At 39.6% G+C, this 26,425-nt stretch overlaps 1 protein-coding gene across 23 annotated transcripts in view; it reads right to left on the bottom strand.

Moving 5' to 3' along the window:
- Positions 1–26,425, bottom strand: part of CADPS2 (calcium dependent secretion activator 2) — a 540,930-nt gene that overhangs the window by 442,683 nt on the left and 71,822 nt on the right. The window lies entirely within an intron of this gene.

Here is a 26,425-nt window from a genome sequence, read left to right on the forward strand (position 1 = left end):
TAAGATGGTGAGGGAGGGAAAAACTAGGCATTTAGGGTAAGTCTGCTCCAGCTAGAGGTAAGAGCCAAATACCAAGGCCCAGAAAAGGGAAAGTATGTGTTCAAGGCAGTTATGCCACCAACCAGTTACATAAGTTTGCAAGAAATCATTTTACCTCTCTAAGCCTCATTTCCCCTCAACTACAAAATGTCAAGTTTGTTACACTAACAGCAAAATCTGGAGCCCAGGCATCTTACTACCTGCCTTCCCTGCTCCTGTGCCCCCTACCACCACCCAGCTGAGGGCAGATGGAGGGTGCCAGGTAAGCTGGCTCTCAGACATACCTGGGGTCACACTCCCCGACTCACACTCTCATGAATTAAATCCAATTGCAGGGGCTCATCTGATACAGTGATGGATTATACCAATTGAACTGTACATGTTCTGGCATGTAATAGCTCAGGCACTCCAACAGTTCAGAGCTTCGAAGGCTCACAGCTCGATTTTACTCCTGTAGAAAGTCAGGGCTCAAGGGTCTCAATATGTCCCAGTCAAGAATTTTCAAGTTGAAGTCCAATAGTATATTTAATTCTCCCTCCTGGAAGACAACTGATTAAAATGACCATGGAGAATCCTGGTCAGTTTATACTGCTTACTGTTGAACCTGTGGGGGGGGAGGGGGGGGATTGATAAACTCAAACAAACCCTGGAAGCTAAAGATATAGAACCATCACACTGAATATGTTAAGAAACACTTTAGAAGCACATGGACCAACGACTGACCAGTCAGTCACCAGGAGAGGACAGATGCAGTCAGGAACTCAACCACTAGTCTGCAGACCTTCTACACCTCAAGGACCATCGCCATCAACTTCTTCCCAGTTCCAGAACTTCCCACGGCACCTACTCCACTAATACTGTCGCAATGTATATTCAAAATAAGGTGGTTTACGATATTTCTAAAACTCAAGTGCACTCTTTGTTAGGAACATCATGTCCTCTTTGTAAAAACGTATTAACAAAAATCAGCTGAAGTAGCAGCCGTCAATAATTGAAACCCTCCTATGTACTATGCTAGCTAAAATGTAAACCCATTTAATCATCTAAACAAATCTGTAATTTTTATATCTCTAATTTACAGTTGAGAAGCAGTACTCCAGGACAGGTAAGGTTCCCGAGGTCACCCAAGAGCTAGCTGTTTGTGAGGCCATTATGCAAATCCTCAGACGTGTTTGATTTCCGGGACCAATTTCTCTCTCATGAAGGTAAACAACAGTTTTTCATTCGTTTGAGCCATGGTCGTATAGATATAATACAGACTGATTGCTAGCCAACTAGATTTTCAGAAAAAATTCTTTTAATATTTATTTTCAGACAGAGTATGAGCAGGGGAGGGGCAGTGAGAGGAGAACACAGAATCCGAAGCAGGTTCCAGGCTCTGAGCTGTCAGCACAGAGCCCGACACAGGGCTGAAACTCATGAACTGTGAAGTCGGACACTTAGCCAACTAAGCTACCCGGGCACCCCTAGAAATGTTTTATGTAGATTTAGGAATATTTTTACATCTCTGGTCATTTTACGCATTTAGTTATCTGTCCTCAAACTCAAAAGTTACTGTTACATGTCCTAAAGACTATGTTTTTTGAACCGTGGGGCAGGGAAATGAAAACTGTTCTTTCCCTTCTCTTTCAATATACAGCCAGCTTTGGCTCAGAAAAACCCTTCAAAACCAAGATGACTTTGAAAAGCTGTCTTGCTAACACCTAAGACGAGGTGTTAGCAAGGGTGTATGCCAATGCAAGAGACAGTAAATCTCAAATATGTAAGGGCTAGTTCAAAAGCTTTTAAAAAGACTTTGTGGAACACAGAAGTGTAGGAGAATGTATGTCAGCAGATGACGACATCCTAGCTGACAGGTACCCAACCAACTCCGGCCCTGCTGATGGAGTTCAAGCTAAATGCCAGTGCTATCATTTGTTCGTTACTGGGGAAGTAACTCACTCTTTACACCTCCATTTCTTATCTATAAAGAGGGGATAATAATAGTACCTATTTCACAGAACTGGCGTAAGATGAGATGACTAATACACATAAAATATGAAAGCCAAATACGAAAGACAAGCATCTAACACTTATCAGCTACTTAATAAAAAGTCATTACTCCCGGGGTGCCTGGGTGGCTCAGTTGGTTAAGCGTCCAACTTGGGCTCAGGTCATGAGCTCGCGGTTCGTAGGTTCAAGCCTACAACAGGCTCTGTGCTGACAGCTGACAGCATTCTGCTTCGGATTCTGTGTCTCCTCCTCTCTCTGCTCCTCCCCTGCTCATGCTCTCTCAAAACTAAACAAACATTAAAAAGAAAAAGTCATTATTCCCTAGATAATGTAAGGAGATTCTGGAGAAGGCTGACTGCCAAACTGCGTTTCCAATGCTATCAAAATGTAGAATGCTTCCGGGGCGCCTGGGTGGCTTGGTTGGCTAAGTGTCCAGCTCTTGGTTTCAGCTCAAATCATGTTCTCATGGTTTGGAGTTCAAGTCCCACACTGGGCTTTGCACTGACAGTGTGGAGCCTGCTAGAGACTCTCTCTGGCCCACCCCCGCTGTCTCTGTTTCTCTCAAAAATGAATGAATAAATAACTTAAAAACTGTAGAACGCTTCCAAGCAAACACTTTTAGAAACTTTAAGGTTTTTTGTAATGTTCCCTTATCGTTGAGAGAGACACACACACACACACACACACACACAGTGGGAGAGGGGGAGGGGGAGAGAGAGAGGGAGATACAGAAACCACAGCAGGCTCCAGGCTGAGCTGTCAGAAGTCTGACGCTTAACCAAGTGAGCCACCCAAGCGCCCCTTAATGAGTTTTTAAATGTGCACATAATGTCATTTTAATTTTTTCCTAGATCATTACAAGACCGTCCTTTATTGAAAGCTTCATAGGTTTTAGACAGTAAACTAATTCACTCTGAAGCAGAGGTTAGTATCCCCATTTCACAGACAAGAAAATGTGGGCTCAGGAGTTAAGCAAAGTGCCAATGCCTGGAAGTGAGAGATGGGATTCCGAACCTGGGTATGTTAATTCCAAAGTCTACCTTTTTGAACACTGTGCCACCCTAACCCCGTCGCTCCTCACAACCCACAGGTGCCACCTACTATGCTTTTCAAGAAACTGAACTTCCCAGTTGGAGACAAATTACCTACTTTTTGTGCAAGGAAAAGTCAACAGATGAGAAGACATCTAAAGCATCCAGTGAGATCCACAAAGGCTTTACTTCTACACAGCTGGCACACCCATCGTGCCCATTTCTTCCTGCCTTCGCCTCACCCTTCCAGTGTGGTGGTGTGCCAATCATTTTAGCAACTGTAAATTAGTCACTTACTGACATTCCAAAAATTTACCTCCAAGCACTTTTAGTAAACTATGATGAAGGGTACTATCTGATTGGAACAACTCCCAGATTTTCAGTCATTTCATGAGATTGTAGTTAAAAAGGGTGAAGAAACTGTTTCATAATAGAACTTAGATAATCCACGTTGAAAAATTAGGCTTCTAGAATTCTGGTTCTCTGTGGCTGATCTACTTCCTCTCATGTGTTATTTCACATGAGAAACAAGTTTGCATTCCTTTTTGTGTTTACAATTTTAGAAAAATACATCAGGTGACAGTCGTGGCTGAAATGAGTTTGTGGTCTTATATACAGTTTTTGAAGGATGCAGCCAGGTGTCAGTCACAAATTAACAAAGGGAAATGTGATAATTACAGCCAAACTGTCCCTTAATACAGGACAGCTTACAGCAGGCACCTTCAAATGTCTAATCATCAGTTTGGCTGAGTGAGACAAGCACCTGACAGAAAAACCTGATACTGGCAAGCCCAAATCCAGGGTTATGACCTTCATTTCCTAGCTCCTACTAGAGCGGTCGGGTGCTAAGTGTGAAGGCAACATAAAGCTTTAGTCAGTCTTATAAGAAATATACCAAGTCACATATGAATAGCAGACAGACCATCCTGTTAGAAAAACAGGAATTTTGAAAAAAAAAAAAAATCCTACTTTGTTCTAAAAATTTAAGATTCTTTTAAATAGGAGAAAAGGGGGACCAGTAAATCTTAGAGTCAAATAGAAGCTGAAAGATTTTTACGAAGGTCACCTTACTTTACCTTACCCGCTGGTCATCCGATAGAGATCTTTAAAACACTATCTGATAAGGATTTGTTTTTCAAGATTGAAAACAAAATGACACTATCTGATAAGGATTTGTTTTTCAAGATTGAAAACAAAATGACTAAGAAGGACACAAAATAATGTCTTCAGTTTTGCAGAAGGAGACATATGCTATTTTTAAAGTGTCTGCTTAGACATGAGGAAAATCATATTGTGGATAATTATATAAGTAATAGCAGTTCCTTTGGAAGCCATATGTTTAGACTTAACTATTCCCCCTTTCAGGTTTTGTCTTCAAGTACCGAGTAGCCCAAAGATCCCATGTATACCAAGTCCTGAGAGAACACAGTAAATACATTTTGTTCTAAAAAGAAAACCTAAATGAGGAATGACAGCCACAATTCAAAGCAGAGCCGATGACAGAAAATACAGATAACCTGGAAAGACAGCATATGCTAAGTGCCATTCTAAGGGGAAAAAAAAAAAAAAAAAAGCCACAGCTGCCATAAGTATTTCTAGATCACGGCAAGGCTGCCACTCTAACTGCAGTCAAATTCGGTGTATGTTTAATGTAAGATCCATACCCCGAGTTTGAGAGACTCCAGTCACTGAGACAACTATAATCTGACTTTCTGCTTTTTTGTTCGCCCTGCCCTCAAGACAACTCCGCTTAGTCTTACGATTACTAGATAAGACACTTAGCTCTTACACCTCTGCCAACACATGGTTTTAAAATCCACAGCTAAAAATTAGAGTCCAAATCTCATGCTCTCCCTTTGGAAAGGCCTTGACAGCATTTCTCCTCCCTCCAAATTCCCAACATGGCGAAGCGATCTATTCTTCAGGAAAGCAGCACTTGGGTCCACGGCTTGCAGTAGCCGGCCGCCAAGGACTTGGAGATCTCCAGGTCACAATATTCCTACTCTTCCCTGACTCCACCTCTGTTCAAGCTCTGTCACCTGACGTTGCCAGGTCTTTATCCTCGCACCCCCCCCCGGAACCCCCCACCAATCACTCCATACGTGCAGCACAATTTTCTGGGAACGACATTATATCACTCTGCCGAAGGTCAATCTTCTTAGTGGTTTTCAGATCAAGTAACCACTGAAAACTTTCTAATCAAAGACTTCAACAATACTTAGGAGCAGTTTAAACATCATCTTTCTACGGTTATAGTTAAACTAAGAGTAGAGGCTTCAGACTGAGACAGACATGGGTTTGAATCTGTCAGCTGTTAAATCACATGTCCTGGGTCATTCAGTTAACATCTCCAAAGCTGGTTTTTCCTCCTTTAAAATGGAGATAGTGAGAGAAATCTCAAATAGCTGCTGTGAGGGTTAAAATTATAGTTTTCACAGTTCTAACGATAGCTAACATTTACTGAGCGCTTCTATGTGTCAGGTATTCTTGTAAGCACTTTATATAGTTAATTCACTGAATCCACACAACCACCCATGAGATGAGAACTCATGGGTGTTTTACAGAAGCTGAGGCATGAGGTTAAGTGGCTACCCAAAGACCCCAGCTCTAACTGATGGGATAAAAACTGAAACCCAGCTGTGGGTGTACAGAACCCTTCACCTCCAGGACAGCTTGCCTCACTGAGTGAGCACACGGTATTCAGTCTGTTCCAACAGCACCAGCCACACACTCCTTTCTTTTTCCTACCTCATCTGCACTCCACCCTCTATCATGTGGATTATAAAATCAGTACCTTAATTGAGAAGACCACTTTTATCAAAAGAAATTTAAGGATACAAGGGATTAACAGCATCCCTCAGATTTCAAAAAAACAAACAAAAACCAAAAAACAAAAAAAAAAACAAAAAAAAAAATTCCCCTTAAAGAGTATAACAGACCATTCTGGCAAGTGACAAAGTAACCTTCTTCTCAAAGGTAAATCTATACACACAGTATCTGTAACACAGGTACCACTGGTCCTTTGTTAGAGAAAGTTTGAGACCCTCCCCTCAAAATTCACATTTTGAAATCCATACTAACCCATAGTATGATGGTATCTGGAGGTCAGACATTGGGGAGGTAACTAGGGTTAGATCAAGTGATGAGAGCAAGTCCTTCAAGATGGGATTAGTGTCCTGATTTAAAAAAAAAAAAAAAAAAAAAAAAGGACAAGACAAAAGCTCCCTCTCTGGGCCACGTGAAGACAGATGACAGCTGTCTATACACCAGAGAACATGCTCACAATACAATGATTCTGTCTGCATTTTGATCTTGGACGTCCCAGGCCTCCAGAACTGAGAAACGTTTGTTGTAGAAGTCACCCAGGTTACAGTATATTGTTACCGCAATCTCAGGTAAGACATCACGCTAACTTAGAACATACCGGGCATAAGGTAGCTTCACTTCTTATGACACCCATTAAATAAGGGAGAATGACAAAGAAAAGCACCTTTTCTTCAACCTAGTGCCCAATACAGGTTAGGCAGAGCAAACCCATAAATGTAAACCCCGGAGAGCTGTGAAGAACAGCGCACGGAGGATGTAAAGTATCTGCAGTGTGTATGGTGGCACCCAAATGGCAGTCCCGATGGCAACCATGCCACATGGGCACTCACGGGCCTCTGCAGACAACCAGGGCATCAAGGCCTTGAGGAGCCAGTCTCCAAACAGTGAAGCAGGTCTCAGCAGAGAGAAAACAACCAGGAAGAATTCTCAGTGCTCCATCAAGCCTTGACTCTGAGACTTCCACATAAACTGAGGGACTTGACCGGTGGCTGCTGGAAATGCCCAGATTGGGAGCTGGGCAAATTTCATCTTGCTACATATTAGGATCCAGGGAGTTTTGGGAAAATACCCATGCTGAGGCCCAACCCCAGAGATTACTGTAACTGGTCTGGGATAGGGTATAGGCATCCCCATGGTTTTTCAAAGCTCCCCAGATGATTCTAACCTGTAGGCATTCAGAATCAAGTCTAGAGAAACACTTCAAGTACTTTATCATGTGGGTGTTGAGACTCACTAAAGGATTTACAATACTGTTCTAAAAGTATTAGATTTATCTTCTGGAAAGAACACTGGTAGCAGTGAGGCAGAAGAGGAAAAGACCAGGGTCTACTATAATGCAGGCTCCAGGTAGTCTATTTCTCTATCCTTTCACTCAAATATTTATTGAGCCTCTATTGTTTAGGAGACACAGTAAGATGAATAAGGCCAAACATACTTGCTCTCAAATGCGTAGTGATGAAAAGGCAAGAAAATTAAAATACTGTGTGATAAGTAGAACACAAACATGAAGGCTATAATGGGAGTAGACAGGAAAGACAGCTAAATTTAGGGTGCATAGCCAAGCTATCATAAAACACTTCCAAGATGAAGTAGATTCTGAGCTTAAGAGGGAAGCTGCAGGAGTCACCAGGCAAATAAGGCAGTAGATCATTCTAGGCTGTGAGAACCTATCATACTTCTATAACATAAGGTGATGCACTAAGACTGGAATAAGGGCAAATGTAAAGACTTCAAGGTAGTCGAAGATCAAAATAACTCCGCTAAAGAGCTTCAGTTTCATTGCAAAGGCAACACAACACCACCAATTGATTTTGAAAACTGAACTGGCATGATCAAATTTGTGTTTGGGGGCAGGGAAGAGGGATCATAGCAAGGCAACTGCTGCTGGGGAAGGAGGATTGCATACATTTAGGGGTAGAACTGTTAACTAAATTCATCCATTCCCTATGGAAGAGTGAAAAAACTTAGAAGTCAGGGTAATCTGAAGTCACTAAGGAAGGAGAACAGAATAGAGACAGATGGGTAGTATGCAGGAATTTTTCATGTGCTCCTCAAAATGTGATATTAAGTATTTGGGAAAATAAAAGTGGATCGATTCCAATCTTCTGTTAAAATAATCCAAGACTAGGTCAGATTTCTTCAAGAACGGTTTAATATACAAATCTGACTAGTAGAGCACTTCAACAGGTCAAACTCTGACACCATGTAATGATCTTAATATATGCTAGGTATCTGTAGATTTGATCTTAATATAGGCCAAGAAGGTATTTGTATATTTGTCAAATTCTATATGGATTCCTATTTTTAAAAATTAAGTAAATTTTGGGAATAACATTATAACCTACATTTCACAACAACGGAGAGCATTCCTAATGGTTGAAAAATTGAGGACAATCCCAAGCCAGAATATCACTTTACTCTTAAATATACTTTCTATCTAGAAAACCTGAACTGGGTAGCTTCTGGTAAATAAGGGAGTTCAATAAATTCAACAGATATAGGTCAATCTGTGGGGAAAAAAAAAGTTTTTCATAAATCTTTGCTGAGAGATTTCAAGTAAATAACTGGAGAAACCGGTTTGGTTTCTGGACCAGAAGTTAGATGTCCGTTCTTCACAAATCCACATGCTCAATTAATGCAAATCCAGTAAATACAATGCATTCTTTGCACCTAGATAAGGCACTTAAACCATATAACACCGCAAGAAAATAAAGGTGAAAACGTATGCTCTTCATACAAAAGGACTTTCCAGACAAACAAAATGACAAAGAATCCGTGATATTAAATACACAAAACTTTTGTATGGCACACAGATCCCAAAGCAAACTAAAAAAGCAACAAACTGGAAGAACATTCCCTCATATGAAATGGGCAAAAGTTAAGTTTATTAGATCTCAAGCAGAAGGGAGAAGACATGAGTAATTCACAGGACTTCAATACTGTTAAAATGTCCAATCGCTCTAGTAATGAAAAGAGAGCACATTAAGATTTTATTGATTACATTGGCTAACACCTTAAAGTTGGAATGCCCAGTGCTGGAAAGGACACAGTGATACGGGGATTTTTAAACCTAAATCTAGTGCAAAAATTGGCAGTTAGCATTTCTGAAATGCTAGTTGACCTAAGGCCTAAATACGGTTTATTCTGCTTAAAGAAGCATCTCCTCTTCTAGAATAAATCAATCCTAATAACTGACCCAAAAATCAGTGTTTACTGAGTGCTATTAATGACATCACTAAATTGCCGATATTAAAAAAAAAAAAAAAAAAAAGGTAACATTGTTTAAACTTCAATGCTACCTACCATAATGGAGAAGATAATCACAGCTTTACTACTGTGCATGAAATACCAAGAATGAAAAGGGTACACCTTGGACACAAAAAGGAGGAATAGAATCCAGCCCAGAGAGGGGTGCCTGGGTGGCTCAGTCAGTTAAGGGTCTGACTTCAGCTCAGGTCATCATCTCACAGTTTGTGGGTTCGAGCCCCGTATCAGGCTCCATGCTGACAGCTCAGAACCTGGAGCCTGCTTCAGATTCTGTCTCCCTCTCTCTCTGCCCCTCCCCCTTCTCATGCTCTCTCTCAAAACTAAACATTAAAAAAATTAAAAAGAATGCAGCCCAAAGACATGGAAAAGACTTCACAAAAGAAACGTAGGATTCATCCTCTTTGTATGTTTACACATCCTAAATGTTCTAAAATGAACAAGTATTTTTCTGGCACTGCTTTAATATCAAAAAAAGGTTGGCATACAAAATACTTTTTTAATCTTTACTACTGTAGCAAACTACTTTTCCGTGACAGCACTTCAAATTTTCAGTCCACTTCCCTTGTGGAGCTTTCCTTAAATCACCTTTTACATTTTAAAGGAATAAAGACAGATCTCCACAGTTTTGCTCTCTGATGTTTGGCATTCACATTTTCCTTCACCTTGTTTGTTCTGCATGCTGTACGGATTATAAACTTATGTTTGCTTAGTTCTCTCTTGTGCAAACTCTGCACATTATAGGTCAAATTTTTTTTTATTAACAGGCTGTAAAAAAAAAAAAAAAAAACAAAAAAACAAATATCCAGAAAAAAAAATAAATGTAATTCAGATACTGAATCAGTCTTGTAAGCATTTCGGTTTAAAAAAAATAACTCTTCAATTTCATTTAAATTTCAAGCACTACATGTTGTCCTATGTATTAATCTCTAAAGGTAGATGATGTAAATTATTATAAGTTGTTTTTGAATATGAGAAATCTGCTAAGATTTATTCAAGTTTTTCTATAAAAATAAAAATACACACTCTGGAAACATACTAACTGACAAAAAAGCCTTCTCAAGCCAATTTCTTTAGAAGCTAAAAAGCTATTTTCTTTTCTAAAAATGGAACAATGTGTTAGCACAAGCTTATATTTAGCAGTGAGAACCAGAACCATTTCCAAGGAAAAGTTAGTGAAGACTCCCTAGTTTCTAGGTCTGAATTTCTCATTTATTTTCATATCCTTTTGTTTAATCAAAGCATAAGGTTATGAATTTTCTACCAACTATGGTTTAACCACTTAAGATAACCTTTGCTGTCGAGTGTGTCTCTTATTCCAGCAGCATAGTTTTACATTTGATATCCTCCTTGATCCTAAAATTATTTAGAAGCTTTCATTTCTGTTTGGAACCAAAAATTCCAACCTAATTTCTAGTTTAAAGGGATTTAGGAAAGCAAATATAGACTGAATTGTTTCTACTTTTTAATACTGAACTTTCATTTGAAGCCTACACTGTATTTAATGGTTTCATGGGCACTCAATTTACATTACTTTCTAATATGGTATATGTAGATCCATAAATATTTTATGTACTCAAGCTTTTGAGGGTGATAGTCAAATCTCCCTAGATTTTTGTTAAATTTTTTTGATAATACCATGTTAAAGCTTTTGAAATAAGGGTTTCAAAATGGGGTGCCTGGATGGCTCAGTTGGTTGAGCGACAGACTTCGGCTCAGGTCATAATCTCACAGTTTGTGAGTTCAAGCCCCACGTCAGGATCTGTGCTGACAGCTCAGAGCATGGAGCCTACTTAGGATTCTGTAGCTCCCTCTCTCTCTGCCACTCTCCTGTCAAGCTCGGTCTCTCAAAGATAAACATTAAATTTTTTTTCAAAAAAATTTTTTTGGGGCGCCTGGGTGGCGCAGTCGGTTAAGCGTCCGACTTCAGCCAGGTCACGATCTCGCGGTCCGTGAGTTCGAGCCCCGCGTCGGGCTCTGGGCTGATGGCTCGGAGCCTGGAGCCTGTTTCCGATTCTGTGTCTCCCTCTCTCTCTGCCCCTCGCCTGTTCATGCTCTGTCTCTCTCTCTGTCCCAAAAATAAATAAACGTTGAAAAAAAAAAATTTTTTTTTTTAATTTTTTTTTCAAAATATAAACTACTTCCAGAAGTTTTATCATGTTGTTTTGCATTATAAAAGTTTGATGACAATTATACTCATTCTCAGTATGCTGTACCTTTTATCCAAGGGTGATACAAAAAACATTTAACAGTATAACAGAATATCTGAAAAGTCTGAGATTTTACTGTTTTCAAGGTAACAAACTGGCCTGTCATTGTTTTATAGACACTGGTACAGGAGATGAAACTCCTGAGTCAAAGATTAAAGGAGAGTATTTTTCATAACACACAAGGGAGCATTAGCTTCATGGTCAAGGGGTTCTGCTTGTGAAGTCCCATAGAAGGGATGCAAGGTGGCTTGATGCAAGATGCTGCACACACAATGTGTTCGTGTCACAGCTACAAAACCCTGTGGTTTAGGAAATGTCAATGTATGTATGTATGTAAGTATGTACATATTTAATTTTTTAATTAAATGCTAGGCATAGCTTTCTAAACTTCCTCCCAGAGGGAGGAAAGGAAGTATTTATTACCCTGGTTAGGAAACAAAGTCTCCCTCTGGCACAGAGGGCAGTTTTTTTTAATATTGCATTTTTTACTTACCTTTAATTTAGCATATTTGCACCTATACTTGCTTATCACCATTAACAATCAACACTATATATGATCTTCCCCGTAGTAAAATAGGACTTAGGACTATAAACAAGGTTTTAATTCCCCTTCCCTGCCAGCCTCCTGAAATTTACTGAGCTTAGACTCCCGATACTTTTTCCAACAGAACAGATCTTGAATTCTGAAAATTCTTTCCTAACAACTGTATTAAGATTCACAGCCTTCTTACAAGCTGTTACTTAAGCTTAATCATAAATTTTACTAATTTCAGTTTCCACTGCTGATTCCTCCATTCCCCTTCCATGTTATTAGGATTCCTCTTCCATTTGGGTAAAGTACTTTTTCTCAAGTTCAAAGTAAAATTTCTAGTAAAGTCAGAGGAATTTCTAGTTCTTGTACCTATAAAACAACAGGTTTTTCTCCTCTACAATAGCTGTGTCATTCAGCTATTGTTTACAGCGTGTCAGCCAAAGACAAGTAGCCTTTCCTCTCTCAAGAGTCATCAGCTAGGGTAGCTCTGCTGCTTCTGGTCAACGAGGTGACCATTCCACTGGTCTCATTCTGGGGCCAGGCTTAGGAACAGAAGACACGTCTTCTCATGTTGAAGTCAGTAGCTCTCAAGGGAGCCAACCTCAAATAGGTTTAACATTTCAAAACTCTGTTCAAGTAACACCCACAAACATTACACTGGCTGAAATCAAAAGGCCAGGCTCAAAGCCAAGGGGCAAGGAAAGTAAACTCTGCCTGGAAGGAGAAAAAAAGAGCAAGCATTTGCTAGACAATAATCTCAGTTATTGTGAACGCCTTAGTTCACAGCCCCCACTCTCCACCACACAATAAACAAACCTTCTAGGTATTCAAGAACTGAGTGTTGGGCACCTGGGTGGCTCAGTTGGTTAAGCATCTGTCTTCGGCTCAGGTCATGACCTCACGGGTCTGTGAGTTCAAGCCCTACATCAGGCACTCTGCTGTCAGCACAGAGTCAGCTTCTGCTTCCTCTCACTCTCCCCCATCCCCTGCTCGCATTCTCGCTCTCCCTCTCTCAAAAAAAAAAAAAAAAAAAAAAAAAAACTGAGTGTCCAGGGGGCCCTTGGGTGGCTCAGCTGGTTAAGCATCTGGACTCATTTGATTTCAGCTCAGGTCATGATCTCACAGTTCAGGTGATCCTAGCCCTGCATCGGGCTCTGCAGTGACAGCACGGAGCCTGCTTGAAATTCTCCCCCTTCTCTCTGCCCATCCCCTACTCACTTGTTCTCTTTCAAAGTAAACATTAAAAGAAAAAACAAACAAAGAACTGAGTGCCCACACAAACAAAACCCACTGCAGCAGAGGTCCCATTTATTTTGGGAACAGACCTCAGTGACAAAGCCAGGAGTCACACACAGAATTACCGCATGTTCAAAAGGGCCTTCATTTTGTCACCCTGTGTACCACTCCATCATGAACCTCACATCACTACCTTGCTACCCTCAAACTACAGACTTACTAAAGCCTTCTGAGTAAAACCATCTCCACTGACGAGTCACTTCCTGGGCACGTCCTCTGTTCCATGTGATGAATCACAGGCCAGTCACCATTATTGGACTTTTCTCCTCATCTGATGTTGTCTGCTGCAGAACTGCTAAAAATTCCTCAGTGCCTCAGGTTACTCAGTGGCATCCTTCCATGTTTTCTAGCACTTTCACTAAGTTTAGTTTTTGTTGTTTGTTGGTCCTTTCCAGACTTGAAGAGATAAGTAGGTTGGCTCAACTTGTCTCGAAGTCAAATACCCAAGAGCCAGATTTTAAAAATCTGTGTCTACATGTACAGCATTCTACAAATCCCTACATATTATCAATCTTTTTTTTAAAGTAGTTTTTTCTTTCCAGCTTGAGTCCATGCTCTTCCTCACCAACCTTCACTTTTTATAGTCTTACAAAGAAACTCAGAGTGACACCTCTACCAGGAGTACTAGAAATAATACAACTTTGACTTTTTCTCCATATTCAATTCTATAGATACAAACATGCACACAACTACATAAGCTACAGAGGTATTTTAAACCATAGTTTTATTTTACAAAAATGGGAAATTAGTTTTTGGTAGACTGCATTTCTCACTCAACCAGTACCTCCAGAGAAACCTCCCCTGCAAGTAATCCGGTTTAGCTCTGAGTCCTTCTCTTAGGACCTGCATAATACTAAATGACACGTAGCTGTACCGACCACAATTCATACGACCATTCCTCTTCTGACAGCACCTACATGGTTTTTTGGTTTCACGTCACTGCAAACAATGCACCAATAACCATTCTTCCATATATAGCCTTACTTAAGGTGCTTTTATTCTCTAGAGTAGTCCCACATGTGAAAATACTGAAGTAAAGGATGTATCCCTTTTAATAGATTTGTAGCTTCTTACGGAAGTGATCTACCAGAATACCTTTCCTGCCATACCCATGATGTAGCGTCATTTTACAATTACCAGTCTGATAAATAAAAATCAACCTTTGATATTTCAATTTGCATCATCTCATAAATTTGATCATTTGGGTTTGCTCTTCTCTGAATTGTCTACTTCCTTACCCATTACCCTTTTGTCTTGTCTATTACCAGGTCTTTCCATGTAATTGCTATAAATACATCATTTGTATGATATTTGAGGTGGGGGGCTCTTTGACTCTTTAAAAGATAACTCTTCTGAGTAGAAGAGACTATAAAGTCTGTTTTTTCTTTTTTTAGTTTGTGTTTCCAGTCTTTGTTAGGTGTTATTTTCCTACCTGGAGGCTTTTATATTTATCTCTTACCTCATTTGTTCTTTTATCTGAACATAAAAGAATTCACTTTTCCTTCAATTGTACCAGTACCACTCAGTAAATATCCTTTCCTAGTCTCTACATTTAATAAAGCATTATCAGTGTTAAATTTTCTACAGAGTACTTAGATTTTTAATTTTGTTCTACTCACCTATTTATCTGTTCTTAGCACAATGCTATATTGATTAAATATCATACTATTAACTCAGTATAGAGAATACTCCAACTGAGTAGCCAAAATCCCCCTAAGTTTTCTATCCAAGCACTTATTCTCCATAAACTATTTCTTTCCATTTAACAACCATGTTGACATCTGAAATGGAAACCTCTATATACTGAATGACTTCATATTTACTGCCATTGAATCTTCCAGTTTTTTAATGGTTATTTATTTATTTATTTATTTTTTTTGAGAGCATGCGTACACAAGTAGGGGAGGGAGAGAGAGGGGGAGACAGAACCCGAAGCAGGTTCCAGGCTCTGAGCTCTCAGCACAGAGCCCAATGCAGGGCTCAAACTCCCCAACCATGAGATTATCACCTGAGTCGAAGATGGACACTTAACTGACTGAGCCACCCAGGTGCCCCTTGAATCTTCCATTTTAAGTTCATTTGTTCAGATTTCATTTTATGTCAGGAAAACTTTGGTTTATTCACATAGGTCTTATGCTCACCTTGAATTTATCACTATATGGTTTTGTCACTCTTCTAAATTATTTGCATTTTTATTTTGGCTGCTTAACACATAGACTTAATGTTGCTAGATATAAGGTAAATACACAAAAATTATCAAATTCTTTTACCAGACTAAGTTTTCTAGGTATAAAATTATATCTCTCCATAACAGTAACAATAACCTTCCAAGGTCTTTGCTACTTTACTATTCCATTTACTAAAATCTTCAAGAAATGTTAAAAATAGCACAACTAGATAACTTGGTTGTTAATCTGTTATACTAGTAATCATTTATTCTAAAATTTTAAAGATTGATTTAAATTTCTTCCTATTTGTTTCAGTTTTCATTGGAAATGACATCAGCACATGCTAAGAAGTATTTGGTCATCGGCGCACCCAAGTGTTTCAGTCAGTTAAGCATCCAACTTCGGCTCAGGTCATGATCTCGCAGTTCATGAGTTCAGGGCCCCATGTTGGGCTCTGTGCTGACAACTTGGAGTCTGGAGCCTGCTTCAGATTCTGTGTCTCCTTTCCTCTCCGCCCCTCCCCAACTCACGCTGTCTCTCCTCCTCTCTCAAAAATAAACATTAAAAAATAAAAAAATAAAAAGTATTTGGTCATCTATACCAAATGTGAGGACATAATGGATTATGTGTATGGATAGTCTGTTTGATTCACATTTTGGTTTTTTTTGCTTTACAGTTTAACTGATGTTGTTTGGTGCATTTATGTTTTTAACCTGTCATTTCCTAGTATGATTTTAATGCATCTCTTTCAAATATTCTTATAAACACTAACAATAAATGGCAATAAGCAATAAATAGACTAACTTGGTTTACTCTAATTAATCTTATATCTGGCTTTTAATTTTCTAATTATTCTGTTTATATTTAACACAAGGACTAATATTTTATTCCTATTATTCCTTCTCGTAGTCGTTTTATTTCACAATTTTTAATTGAAGGACTAATTTGTTATTTACCAACCCCCTTGTTAATTTGGACATCCTTTCTTTCATTAGTCACCTTCTTTCTCCCTATTCTCACCAGATAAGGCTCCATTCTTTGAAAACAAGATTACAACTACTTCCATTAATGGAGTTTTCCCAAGATGACCTTCTCTTTACTCTTTTATACCGCCCTAGTAAGCTCACTGTGTGTTCTTTTTAATTTCTCCTCCCTCAACCCTCTTATGATCTTTCTAGAATGCTTCCACTTCTCTGCCCACCGCTCTCAGTTTGTCTGATACAGTATACCTTTGGGTTTTCTAGGAAGACTTAAGGTGTCACTTTGCATTTAAGTTACAAATCCCCAGTGATCTCCATCCATTTAGGTTTAATTTCTAATTGTCTATGCACAAATGTGTTAAGGTTTATGATCAGTATTTATTCTATCTTTTCCCATCTTGAAGTCATTGTTCAGGTTCATTTAGTATTTAGTTAGCACCTATCCTTACAATAGGTTATGTATTGGTGATTCTCTGAATTCATGCATATCCTCAAACATCTTTCATGCAGGCAGGTAAGTTACATAAATTGGAAATAGCATTCTTGGATTATGGTCCACTTCTCTCAGTAACTTGTGGATATCCCCATCTCCTCTCTGACTTGCAGATGAGAAAACCAATGCCAGGCCGGTTCCCACCTCCCACTGTTTTCTAAAGTTGGGTTTTTTTTTTTTTTTTTTCCTTCTTCTTCTCCCTGGAACCATCTATAGCCTTACAGAACATAATGTTACCAGAATAGGTCTAGACTGTAGGTCTTTCTCATCAGGTGAGCCTAGACCTTAGTGAGGAATTTCAGTTTACTGGCCCAGATCTTTCCTATGTTCAGGTCAGGGAGACTCTCTACTATAGAGAATTCATACCTTTCCTATTTTTTTTAACCTCACTAAATTTGTTACTTTTATTTCAGACCTCTAGAATCTACTCTCCCATTCTTCTATTTCCCCCTCATGATTTTTATCTTTTTATCATCTTTATACTTCTGTAACCTGAGATATTTGTGTACTTGATCTTCCAAGGACACCAACTCAGGTGTCAGCAGTGACCAACCTCGCTCTTATTCCCTTCTTATTCATGAACTAAGTTGATTAGGAATCATGCTTAAGATTTTTAGGGTTTGTTTTTTTTTTTTTTTTTTTTTTTTTTTTTTTTGAGTGTTTAACATGTCTCATCCAATGAAATACTTCATTTCAAATTTGTTTTGATTTTCCTTCTTCTGACTGCAGGTTGTCTTATGTAGATTACTGTCTTTGTTGGTTCCAGTCTGGTGGTTCTCTAATCTGGCTACACATTAGATTCACTTGGGTGGTCGGGGAGTTTAAAATTTCTAAAGCCTAGGGCCTATTAAATAAGAATCCCTAGAGTAGAAAACTCAGGCATTAGTTATGTAAATTCCCCATGTAAGTTGGAGAACCTGAGCTCTAACCTGGTTTTAAATTGCACCCATGTGAGCTCTGAAGAGGCTGTCAGTCCCTGGCAAAGAGCAGGGGGAAGTCTCATTCCTCTCAGGCCTACTGCCGTCTCAGGCTCAAGAGCATGAATGACCCAGTCTAGCCAGTCAGCTTCCTCTTGGGCTTTTAGGGTGTCCAGCACACTTTCACACGCCTACTCCAAGGAACATGCAGATCTCCAAAGACCAGCCTTTTTCCAGGATCTCTTTGAGATTCTTCATCCTGTGGTTCTAACACTGTTCTCCCAGCAAGGCTCAGACCATTTAGAGAAAGCCCCCACCATTTCATTTCCCTGAAGCCCCACCCCCCCCCCCCCCTTAAACCTGCTGCCTATAGGTCCCTGTGGCTCAGAAGAGCCAGGTAACAAGGTCCTAAGAGAAATAAAACATACCCACATCTTCAAACTGCCCTCCTTGGCAGGAATCACATAGACTTTCATTTTTGACATTTCCCAGGATATAGTCAACATCTAAATACAGTTTTTGTTCATTTAAGTGGCAAATTAGCAACACTGGGGAAATGGGTGAGAGGCCAGAGAGAACGGTGTAGGTCAGCTAATAATGAGCATTAGAATGCCAAGAGCAAATTTCAAAAGGGAAGGAGGAGGATCAAGCAGACAAGAAACTGGGAGAAAAAGGACTAACCAGATAATGCCTGAAGCAAAGTCAAAATGATTTACAAAATAGATAAGCAGCACATTTATAGATTAGATTTGCACAAGGATGTTTAGCTGAAAGTTGGGGAATAGGGAGTGACATTCTTGTATCTTTTCTATTATGTCAACATTGTTGAATTCTCACAAAATTTCCCAATTTTGATACACGGCACAAGTTCCGTGAACAGTTTTCCCTTCCAATCTTCAATTGTAAATGCTTTTACTAATGGTGTATGAGTCCCAGGTTGCAGACAGGACTGCAACCAGTATTTTTAGAACTATAACGTGAGAAGTAAAGGGCAATAAACCATCACCACATTCGACTTTTTTCTATAAAGGTGGTTTTCAAATTGATTTTGGCTACCCTTTATTCAAAAGAAAACAAATAAACCAGACAACAGATAAAAGGAGAATCAAGACTGCTTAAGACTCCATCCTCCCAGCCCAGTGCATTCTCCCCTGCTGGAAACGAGGTTCCAGGAGAATGAAGCATGGGTGTTTCTCACAGCCACATCCCTAGTGCTAGCAAATGCCAGGCATATAGGCAGGCCTCACCTAGCATTTAAGATGTGAATCCCCTAGGAATACACAGGACTCTTTGGAAACAATTCCCAACTCCTTCATCTAAATACTCTGGATAACTCATTCCAAAAACAAAACTAAGCACCAGGAACATCTCATGCTCTCACTGGCTGAGTGACTGGAGACCAGATATTTAACTTCCTTGCCTCTCAGGAGGGTGTCTCAAAGTGTCTCCCTACTCAGAAGGAAAACCTGAAAGTTTATTCACTTAGGTTTCATGCCATTTGACAGCCGTGTCCAGTACCATGAATTTATGCATATGCTGTCTCAGGCCATCGCAGAAGGGTCTATGAAAACCACAGGCCTACGAGTTATTATAAAACTTCTGGATGATGCACTCTCATCTGTAAACGGACTCTGAGCCCAGATATATTCCAATGCAGGGCCCAAATCCCAGGTAACTGAAGAGTTATTAAAGTTCAAATGGAAATGGACACTTCATCAACACCAACTCCGTGTCTCCAACATTCACTACAACAACCTGCTTCCATACTCATCTCTCCCAACAGAGCTCCCGAAAGACAAAACCACCTTGTATTAACATTGACATAAGTGCCTAGTGCATTACAGGGTCCATTGCAAGTTCCCAATTACATGTCTGGGGCAGGGAAAAGGGAGTAAATTCTAACCTGACAAACTAACTGCATTCCAGGATGTCTGGGAATAGCAGGGGATCCATCAGCAGTATCTTTTACCATGCACAAAACTTCATGTTAGGGGATGAGGCAAAGCAGTACTAAGTGATCTCTAACCCTCACTCAACACCTCTCAAGGTCCAACCACCAGCCTAAAACAACTGGAAAGGCATTGTGCAGTTACGGTCCTAGGAGAGAACAAAGAGTCCCTGACAAACCATACTCAGACTACATAACAAACGTCCTTTGAGACTGAGTGCGTACTACTGGAGAAGGAAAAAGTACAAATTAAAGTAAAAATCTGCCCAGCCATTCATCAGGCTGGAACAACAGATATGGATAGAGCCACTTTCCAGGTTAGTAGAAAGCAGTATTTTTCTCAAGGACTCCTGCTACTGTAATGTTCCATAATAACCCCCTTTGTGTGTCCATTTTCTTACTCCTGAAGAAACTTTAGTTCACTAAAATCACAGACTATCAGAAACTTTGTTTAAAATCCTAATGATGAGAATGAATCATTTCACTTTAACCTGGAGGATCTAAGTCACTCGGACAAAGAAGTAAACTTGATTTACAAACCCAGGCACAGAGCTTCAGAAAGGTTGATGGATAGGACATTTCTCATCACTCAGCTTTGCAGTTTCCAAGGAAACAGGACCAAGGTCCACTTTGCAGCGATGTTAACCTATTTAGACGAAGTCCAGCTCTAAACCTATCAAAAAGTTTATTTAAATGTCACCCAAACCTCATCCTTCTCCAAAACCCTGTAATAACTCTGTATTTTCTTTTTATTGATGAGAGGTTGAGTGGATCCTCTGCTGTGTGGTCTCCCTCATTGCAAAGGATCAACATGACTTTGTAAAACTACAACATTGTCCCTGATGGTCTTAGGCTGATTTGGCTACAGCAAGACCCTCGGCAAGCCTTCAGGGAACCACCCATTCCATGACTGAGTGTAGATTCCAGCAAAGCCTGAGGCACTAAGTCTGATCTGAGGTCACAGGGCTCCACTTTTGTCACTTGTGTTCAGTCAGGCTTAGGTGGACTTGTGCTCCCCAGGGTTTAAGCCCTCAGTCACCACAATTAAGGAACTGCCTGCTTCAGCAGGACAAACAGTTCCACACTTCACTAGCCCTTACTCTAAAGGCTGCAAGCACCCTGGCTGCCATCAGATGTGGACCACAAAGAAGTACTTGCCTACCTATCTCCAACACTCGGTCCCAGGCTTTAAGATACTCCCCAGCCCACATGTCCTCAGAGATGGAAAGTGTCAGATGGGGAGGCAAGGATAACGCTATTTCTCAGTCTTCAGCTTAGCTGCCCTGGACCCATGTGGGACATACATAAAAGAATGAGGGGACGAAGGGAATGTCCTCAGAGGAAAAGACTTCAGTAGTAGGGTGTCATTTGGGCTGGAAGGATTCAGAATGCCAGCTGCAGCATCCAGAGTCTACTCAGAACTTCACATTTTTATAACCACTTTTCTGTCAGAAAGGCTGGTTACTGCTTTACTAGCCCACACGTCCCTTAAGGCCAATACATTTCAAGGAAGGGTTAGCCTCTAATTGGTTCATTTACTCCAAAGGCCCAGTAATTAGTAGTGAGATCTCTTATTTAATTGCCTCAGCCACTTTATCTTGCTTTGGAAAGCACTCAGAAGCCAAAGGTCTTACAGGGGAGAACTGCTCAGGAATACAAAAAGCTCTGCCACTTACTACATAAGCATTACAACCTAACCCCCCAAACCTATTTAGTTCCCAAACCCAGAGGACATCCATATCAATTCCCTCCCTTCCAGGGGCACCTGAGTGGCTCACCTGGTTAAGTGTCTGACTCTTGATTTGGGCTCAGATCATGATCTCACAGTCGTGGGATCAAGCCCCATGTTGGGCTCCATGCTGGCCACGGAGCCTACTTGAGATTCTCTGTCCCAGCCCTGCTCATGTTCTCTTTCTCTCCCTCTCTCTCAAAATAAATTTTAAAGTTCTCCCACTTCCAGAGCAGAAAAAGTGCTCTAACTCCTAAAGATGTCCCTCGGTAAGGGTATAGCCAGTAAACACTTTTCAAAAGTCATTTGTACATAAAACCCAGAGGCCAAAGGGAAAACCTAGATAATTTGACTACATAAAACTTTAAAACTTGTGCATGAAAACAGAGCAAAAAATGAAACACCATTTAGAAAGGCAAAACTATGTGTGGAAAAATATCTGCAATGCTAAGAGATATAGAGCTAGTTTCCTTAAAAGAACACGGACTTGCATATACAGTTTGAAGAAAATAAAAATGGCACTTAACCCATTTTCTTAAAAAAATAAATTGAAGGTAGGGTGCTGAAGGAAATAAATACTTTATGTTGACATAAGAACAAAGAATCCCATCAGGCAGGTTTGGGTTTTTGTTTGTTTTAAGACAAGAAACACAGGTCCCTGGATCGAAGTTTGCAATAAGGTTGTGGATCAAAAACAGAATGGTCAGAGTGGATGAGTTTTTCCTTAAATGCAACTTTATTAAAGTTCTTAAACTCAAGAAAAGGCTCCTAATCTTCCCCCTTTCAATTTAGCTTTTTAAAATAAACACTACAGAAATGAATTCAAAACTCAGGAAAATACAGGATTTTAAACTATCGAGGCATATAAAGATCAAACTAGTGCTTATGAAACATCAACTTAATCCATTTGAAACTGATTTTTAAAGAAGCATCTAAATCTAGTACTCTATCCTTCATTCTTAAAATTACAATTCATGAACACCAGCTAGGTTTGAAATTGGTTTCAAGATAGCTCTTCAAGATACTCCAATGCATGACTAGTTCTGACTAATTGAGCTGCTACTCGAAAATTCTCAGGCATAAGATCCTGACCTTCTGTAGAACTAAAGTCTCCCAAGAGCCCATCTTCGTAACTTTTCCTGGCTATTAAGACTTAACACTGAAGCATTTAAGGAATCTCAACTATGAGCAAAGTACAAAAGGAAACGGTAGCACCTAAAATATAGCAAAGGGAAAAAGGTACAAATCATTTTAAATTTAGAGCTCCATATGCAGTATGCCCACAGGAAATGAAAAGGTCCCTCAATTCTACCAGTTGTCTTTATTACTGTGCTTCAATGCTGTAGACCACACTGACCAGGGCAAAATTAAATATGCTGTATGAGACTGTGCTGGTGGTTACGAGTACAAACGACTGATATGTAATGTATGAGGTTCAGATGCTGAAGTTCTTCCTTTAACACCACAGTTTTCCAGAAGAAATTATTTTTCCACTATGGCATACAATATTGTCTAACTTTCAGAGCACCTGGGTGGCTCAGTTAAGCATCCCACTCTTGATTTCAGCTCAGGTCATGATCTTTCTGTTGGCGGGATAGAGCCCTGTGTTGGGCTCTGTGCTGACAGCATGGAGCCTGCTTGGGATTCTCTCTCTCCAGCCCTCCACCCCCACCCCCCACTCTAAGTAAAATAAATTAAAAAAAAAAGATTGCCTAACTTTTCAATTTTACACTATACAACACACTGGGGAAGCCATAGATGGGATGAAATAGTATTCTTTTCAGAGATAAAAACACAAAAGTTTCTAAACCTTGTTATTCTTAGTTCTCCTTTTGAACATTCCCATCATCCTTGGGTTGATAGTCAATGTCAACTAAATCTTGAGTTCATTCTGAATTGGGCCAAAGGTTAGGAGTGAAACTCATAGGCAGATATACCAGCACAGCAACTAACAGCCAACTGCCGGAATAACAGCTATTCAAACACAATCTGGAGAAAGATTACACAGGATGCCATTACCAAGTACATCGTGATTTAGCAACTTTCTCAGCATCTTATTGCTATTTAATTATCCTATTAAGAATAGCAAGACAGGACAAAACAATTTTCATACAAACAGCCTATCTTGGAAGTTTTTCAATTTCAGAGTAAATTTTAAAATTAAAAAAAAATGAACTCAATCTAATTATAAACCACAGTCTAAAATGTTTGCTCGGAATTGAAGGCACTTAAATTTTATAAATTACTAAATGGGTTGAGTAAATCACAAATGCATCTTCATCTCAATGTTAGTAATTAAATGATTTATATGCATCTAATTATTTCTCAAAATCTCTGGTGAAGAAAATACATTTTATATTAGTGGTTGATGTCTTAAGGGAACTAAATCAAGTGGCTAAGTCAGTCTCTAAACAACAGACCAAATCCCACATATTTGCTTTGTGTTGAATATTAAAAAGAAATGAACTTAAAAACAAAAGGAAGACTCAGTGTCTGTCAATCAAATCACAATCTTGTATACCAAGCAAAATGTATTCCCAAGCATATGCTGTGGCGAACAGAGATCACCATTACTCTGGTAACAAACTTAAACTACTGTTAGTAAAAATTCAACAGGTTTTAAAGAAGCACCCATAAGATTCTCAAAGGTATTTAGTAGCATGAAATTATGGATTTCAAGTAAATTAGATCTGATGGCTTTCAAATAGCTTATCTTGCTAAAGCAAAAAAATTGAATTAGAACATGTTCCGTTTAAACATAAACGGAGCAAATGAAAGGTAGATCGCTCATCCAAAGCCAAGAAACAGGAAAGCATCTAGTCTCTCAAGATAAACTGATCATTCTAACAGCACTATGTTTACCTCAACTTCTAGTCAACACACCATGGGTAAGATTTGTACAATTCTAATGTGATTCCTGACTGCATGTCTGAGCATTCCAGTAGGAATCCTTGAGTTCATGCAAAGACCACCGAGTGCAAACGAGGAAACCTAAAAGTTGTACCTTTCAGCCATTCCATCTATAAATACACATACACACAAACCTAAAACACCACAGATTTATGGTGTCCAGTGTCTAAAAAGATTACTCAAGGCCCCTTATGATTTCACAGATTTTCTCATTTCTTCCCACTTTCACTGTTTAAAATTCCTTGGTACATCTCTCCAACCCCTAACCTTTGAACATTATTCTTTGACTAACGTTCAGACATGGAATCCTCCTCTTCACATTATCCTCAAGAACTCTAACTCCATGGTAAAGCTCTAACAACTTCTTTTCTTCCCTAACTCATTATAAATATCAAGAGCAAAAACCAGGAAGGAAGGCTCTATGAGCCTCCCTGAACACACCATCCTTGACTCAGCCATCATTGCTTGCTCAAGGCCACAGCTCACTCAGCCCCTGGAGCAAGGTAATAGGCTACTCTCCTTGATGAAAAGCCAAAGTAAGCACATAAACTTCCGCACAGACTAAGACATTAACTATCAGCTGAAATGAAATTCTTTAGAGGGGAACCACCACTACCTGGATATTTACAGCCTCTGTCTCTATATCAACCTATATATAGGTCCTTTATTATCCCAAATGCTGCAAAAGCAAATGGAAGGTTAGTCTTCACAAAGCCTTAGCCAATGCAAAACATTATAAGGTAACCTTTTGAACAAAAGAAATTCTACCATGGACTCCATCACAAGTTTTGTAGACCCAATTGTATTGGAACTCTAGAGACTTCCATTTTATTTTATGTATTTTTAAGTTTATCTATTTTGAGAGAGAGAGAGAGAGACACACACACACACACACAGCTGGGGGGAAGGCAGGGGCAGAAAGAAAGTGAGAGCAAGTGAGAGCAAGAGCTAGAGAAAAAGAGCGAGAGAAAGCGAGAGAGAGAGAAAGAGTGAGAGAGCTAGAGAGAGAAAACGAAAGAGAAAGCGAGAGAAAGTGAGCACGAAAGCACGAGTGCGAAAGCGGGAAAGAGCGAGATAAAAAAGAGCAAGAGAAACAGCGAGCGCGAAACAGAGCGAGCGCGAAACAGAGCGAGCGCGAAACAGAGCGAGCGCGAAACAGAGCGAGAGAAAGAGAAAAAGAGAAAAAGAGAGAAAGAGAAAAAGAGAAAGGAAGGGGGAGAGAAAGAGAGCAAAAGCGAGAGAGAGATCAAGAAAGCAAAGAATCCAAGCATGCTCCAAGCTGCCAGCACAGAGCTCAATACGGAGCTTAAACTCACAAACTGCAAGTTCATGACCTGAGCCGAAACCAAGAGTCAGATGCTTCATCAACTGAGCCACCCAGGTGCCCCACTTCCATTTTATTTTAAACTCTACTTCATGGAAGACTTGTTCCAGGAAGAAAATAAAGGCTACATTATGGGAGGAGTGTTTGAGTTTTCCTGAGCTCATAAAAGATTTATGCAAACCTTCTTTACCTGCTGCTTGATTTCTCCAAGACAGGAGGGTGAAGAGAAGTCTCCCTTTGCAGAAAGCACCTAACAGTTACTTTGGACAGCTAGGTGGGGACCCACAAAAAGCCCTCTATGCAAGGAGTACTAGTGAAATCATCTGTTCAGGTATAACCCACATTTAGAAAAATGATCTTCCATTGTTAAAATATTGGTCACATTTTAAGTCACATGATAAACCTAATGGCTTTATAAACAAAATCAGATACAGGTTTATAATCTTCCTACCTTTCAATAATACAGCACTTTTCTTTAAATACCAACCCTGAGATATTGCCAATCTATCTGAAAATACTAATTATAAAACATAGTTCCCAAATAATGCAAGAAACACAAAACACAGTATTTTTTATGAGAAGATGAAAGTATATTTTTAAGGAGTATAGCTCATTAAGCAAATATAGAACATTAACCTAAAGAATTAAAATGGAATCAAATTCAACAAAAATCTTTTCATCAAAAGGCCTGAACAAGGAGATAAAAACATTAGCCATGGCACTCCAATCAGTCAACATATAACCTAACAATTAAAATTCTTTAAAA

Source organism: Felis catus, chromosome A2 (genome assembly GCF_018350175.1).
Source record: "Felis catus isolate Fca126 chromosome A2, F.catus_Fca126_mat1.0, whole genome shotgun sequence".
In the NCBI taxonomy this organism is placed as follows: Eukaryota; Metazoa; Chordata; class Mammalia; order Carnivora; family Felidae; genus Felis; species Felis catus.